Below are 5,742 nucleotides of genomic sequence, written 5' to 3'. Positions count from 1 at the left end.
AAACGACATGATATGCTCGCTTAAAATTTTGCGGGCTAAAGTTTTTCGAGTTCTGTGCATTCCCACTCGACGGGAGCTTGGAATTGCCCAATATGACGAACTACCCACCACAGACGACATTCTACGCTTTGTTAAGATGCTAGGTTACAATCGTGACCTATGCGACGTATCAAACTTCAAACGCCAATTCCTCCCGCCGATGTAGAACATGTTCTTCTCCATTCTCAACAGGGCCCTCACATGCAAGCTAGGGTCATTGGACCAAGGGAACATCACAATCATGATAATCATGTACGGGCTATTCTTCAACCTCAATCTTGACTACGCCTTTCTCATCTACAATAAGATCCACTCGGCAGTGGTCAAGAAATGCAAACTCCAAGCCACTGGCAAACCTTTATCTGCGGTTCTCTTCCCTCGTTTCCTCGCCCTCTTCATTGGGGATGCAATGAGGAAACATGGACTACCGGTTGAGGAGCCTGTCACTCCAGTTTACAAGATGCATGGCCATCGACCAACCCTATCAAAGGAGGGTTACACCATCAACCGCCCACTCTCAAGGGCCATGCTCAATGTCATCCCATCGACATCTGAGATCCGCAAGACCTATGAATGCTCTATGCTGTCCCAGGAACCGAGGGCAGCTACCCAGAGCGATTAGAGCCGTCCCCACCACCAAACTAGGGTGCACAAGAGGAATCTTCATCGGATGATGAAGATGAAGATGATGATGATGATGCCCCTCATCGTGCCTCCCCCGACCCTTCTCAAATAATTCCCCCACCCACTTCCCAAAGGGTAACCATCACTTCTACCCCTGGCGATCAAAGCCAAAAGGGTATTGAACAAGGACTACCCAGTCCAATCCYTACCCAAGCCAGCCATCCAGAGGCCATTCTTCGGGCCTCTGGAGTTGAATCAGCTGAGGAACCACATATTCCATCACCCCTCTCCCAACAGAGAGGTGATGAAGAAATAAGAGCCCCTTCGCCTCAAGGCTCGACACAACCAATCACACACACAGATGCATGTGTTGCTTCTGACATTGAACAAACCCAAGATCGTTCAAAGCGATCTTCTTTTCCTGCACATCCCCCTTCGATATTTGATCTACCGAAGGGGACACACATTCATTTCACTTACTCGGCCTCTGAAGCCGAGGAAGAGGAAATCGATGCAACAACATCATGAGATAGCTCCTCACTTGAGGGCTATCAAGGACATGATGGAAGTCCTTCTAGTCCCACATTTTCACAAGGCCATGAAGGCGCCTCAGGAGCAGAGGCCCAACCTGCAGCATCCGTTGCTGCAGGGGTTACCCCCATTGCAGATCTGGTCACAAAGGCCGAGTTCCAAGCCTTTGTCGATTCAGTTCTGCGGTCCTTGGAAGACCTTAAACTCATCATTCAATGGATTGTTGACAACCAACCCTCAACCGATGCCACCGACCTTCAACAATCCCTTGCCATCCTCCAAAAGACACCTCTCACACCTTGAAATCCAAACCCGAGACAATACCACACGTCTCCAAATGCTCCAACAAACCATCACCCAACACCACAACACCACTTCTTCCCTTGCCACCCAAAGAAACCAATTCCTCATCCACTCCATCGCCACCCTCACGGCCCAGGCAACTGAGGCCGATGAGAACCTTACATACATAACCACCCAACTACACACCATCCTTCAAAATCTTACCACCCTACCAACAACCATCATCTCCCAAACTCCTCACCAAGCCCCACCTCAATCCACTTCATCAATCGATGAAACCCTTGCCTCCCTTACCCACCAAATAGCCACCATACTAGCCCAAATCCCCCAGCCTACACCACCCCCTCCCTCTGCAGGCCCATCCTTTGATGAAGCCTTCTCCTCATTCACTGCAAAGGTGAGAAATATGATCACCAACCTTTCCATTCCTCCATCTACATCGACCACCACCTCCGTGCCACCACAAGCCTCAACCTCAAGCATGGAGTTCGCAACCAGAGCCGATCTGAGGGCTCTGTCCAAGGCACTTGTCTCATCTTTCAATGAGATAAGTGCAAAATTCGTTCATCGAGCTATTCATCCGACCAGGGTTCTCTCTGAGAACCTTGCGGATGAACAAATGCGCACCACCACTCTCCTTCAAACGATGGAGGAGAGCCGAAGACAAGTATCCCTGAAGGCGTATCTTGCGTCCTTCAGGAAGGAGAAGAAGAAGAAGAGGAGCAAAGCCTCATGCTCCAGCAGCCGCCCGCAAAAGAGGCACACGAGGCTACGACATGAGGACACAGACCCCGATGATCAAGATCTTAGACCTCATGAGGGGGAGGATCAGGCAGCAGCTACTCAGCAAACGGAATCCGCTGCACCATCACCATCATCACCCCAAACACAACCACCACCCACAACCCAAGGAACCCAAGCGAGAGAACCAGAGGCTCAGCCCTCTGAAGATGTACAATATGTACATGTTCCCATCGCTACTACCCAAGAACCCATCGTGTTGAGTTCCTCAACCGATGAAGAACCAACCACCCCACCAACAGAAACAAACCAACCTTTTACTCCATCACCTACACCAAACCTACCCTTAACCCCTTCACCAACCCCTCGCACCACAGAACCCTTCACCACCTTATCCATACAACCAGAACCAACAATAATCCAACCTTCCTCACCCCAACAACCTCAAACCCAAACAAAACCCCATGAACCAGAAACTGTAACACTCCCAAACACCACATTTGCATAGAACACATATTTCATTACATAGAAACATAGATTACACCATAAGGTCCCACTAGTACAAAGATTACTATATGTACAGAATCTACATATAAAAATTTCCAAAACAAATCATGTACTATTACATGTGATATAACATGTATCTTCAAAAGCAAACCACAGGTTTAGGAAATTAATCACATTTTCCCTTTCCCTTTAATATCCCCGGACCCCGCTATTCCTACATTGCATAATTTAAAACAGAAAATGAGGGTTAGACCAGATGGGTCTAGCGAGTAAATCCCTTCTTTGCAAATGCAGGGTGATGAACACCAAAATATGATAATGTAATTTCGCTCAGAAATATTCTGCAGTACAATGAATGATGCAGTTCACAATATTATGTAAAATAGAGTACACCCAAAAACCTTAGTTCCATAAAATATCTCTAATTATAGATCCAATGTTTCCAAATAAATATTGTAACCAAAACTTCTTAAGTTAATAAACCATTCCTTGATAAATATTGACCAAAAAGATTTAAGGCAATATTTGCCTGTTATGACAAATCATTTTCCCCTTCTCAATAACATCTAAATTATTATTAAATAGAAATAATACCTTTAATTCATCAGATCACAAAGAAATGATGACTCAAAGTTATTAAATCCAATTAGTAATAATAAGAGTTATTAATATTATCCACATATGACAATGCCACCCTTATTCCAAGTACACCTCTCCTTGATATGCCACCGTTATTTCTCCATTAAAACAGGGTTACTTATCAGAACAGACATAAGTCACCACGTCTRAAAGTACCCATTCCCAGTTCCAAACCAGAATAGACAAAAGTCACCACGTCTGGGGGAACTATTACTTAAAATAAGTTTCATACCAAAACAGACATACGTCACCACGCTTGGTAGAAACAATTTACAAAATCCACTTCCATACCAAAACAGATTTACGTCACCACGCTTGGTAGAAAGGTTTCCCAAAATATAGTTTCATACCAAAACAAACTTACGTCACCACGCTTGGTAGAAACATTTTCCAAAAATCCCGTTCCGTACCAAAACAGACTTACGTCACTTCGCTTGGTAGGAACATATCTTCATATATATAAAATACCCATATTTTAATCCATAATTGAACCAATAATAGACATTTTAAATCATATAAAAAGTCTAAAATATAAAACTCATGAAAATTCCAAATATGAGGTTATCCGGATAAGTTATCCGGATATAAAGTCCGGACAATACTCATCCCTTTTTGTCCGATTTACAAATCCGGACAACTCATCGTCCAACCTTTAACCGATTTAAACAATCCGGACAATACATCGTCCAACCTTTAACCGATTTAAACAATCTGGACAATATATCGTCCAACCTTTAACCGATTTAAACAATCCGGACAATACATCGTCCAACCTTTAACCGATTTAAACAATCTGGACAATACATCGTCCAACCTTTAACCGGTTTAAAACTTAGAATATTTTAACAACTTTGTCCGGATAACAAGTCCGAACAATACCTCGTCCAAGGCTTGAGCGATTTAAAAAGTAATCCGGACAAGCTTTGTYTGATTAAATTTAATCCGGTCAGTCTTTGTCCGAATAAAAACCGTTAAACAAATATATGATTTCTTTCCAAATATAAACAAGATTCATATTAAAACCAGTAACAATTTTAATGCAAAAAGATTTAGAAATCACTCAACTTATCAAGTTTTTGAAACCAAATACTTGAAATCTGCTTGAATCACCAGACAAGAATTAATCCGATCAACTCTCTTCTCTTTTAAATCACATAATTTTGCCAAAGCATAAAGAAGAAAATATGGAGGCTCAACCTCCCCTTTATACTTTCTAAATTAGGAAAGTCGGCTAACAACCCTCTTTCCACAAAATCTCTCATGCACATGCATGCATCCATATATATCATGCACACATATAATATGCATGTGTGTATAATCACATACACACACACACACACACACACATATATATATATATATATATATATTTCTGCATATGCACATAATCTCATACATATATTCACATTATGCACATAATATTTTCGCACACTAGCATGATCAAATATAACAATTTATCATGCTATCACGAAATCATTTAATCATATAATCACGTATTAATTACCATGAGTGATAATCAGGACCCGTTTATCACATTATCCACCCCTTAAAAGAATTCCGTCCCGGAATTCCTTTAATCAAAGAGCCATGGGTATTCTGATCTCATCTTTGATTCCAATTCCCATGTTGCTTCCGGTCCTTTGTTAAACTTCCACTGAATTTTCACCAGACTTATTTCTTTGTTTCTCAACAACCTGATCTTTCGGTTTATAACAGCTTCTGGTGTTTCCACCAAATTTAGCTTACTGTCTAATTGAATTTCTGACAACGGTATAGCCAGACTCGGATTACCTAAACATTTCCGTAGATTGGACACATGAAAAGTGTTGTGAATTAGACTCAGTTCTTCTGACAGTTCTAACTGATATGCTACTGGCCCAATTCGCTTACATATTCTGAATGGCCCCACATACCTCGGACTTAGCTTTCCTTTCTTTCCAAATCTGACAACACCCTTCCATGGCAAAACTTTTAACATCACAAAATCACTTATACCAAAGTCAATTGGCTTTCGACGATTATCTGCATAACTTTTCTGGCAATCTTGTGCTGTTTTTATTCTTTCACGGATCTGTTCGATCTTTTCAGAAGTTTCTTGAACAATTTCAGGACCCGTTAACTGTGTTTCACCCACTTCATTCCAACACAACGGCGTTTGGCATTTGCGTCCATACAACACTTCATATGGTGCCGCTTGGATACTAGAATGATAACTATTGTTATATGCAAACTGTATTAATGGCAAGTGCTCTTCCCACGATCCCTCGAAATCAATGATACAGCTTCTCAACATATCTTTGAGAGTCTGGATAGTTCTCTCACTTTGCCCATCTGTTTGCGGATGATAAGCTGTACTTA

This window comes from Cynara cardunculus, assembly GCF_001531365.2.
Source record: "Cynara cardunculus var. scolymus isolate 2C chromosome LG 13, CcrdV1, whole genome shotgun sequence".
NCBI lineage: Eukaryota > Viridiplantae > Streptophyta > Magnoliopsida > Asterales > Asteraceae > Cynara > Cynara cardunculus.
Note: the sequence above shows the minus strand (reverse complement) of the source record.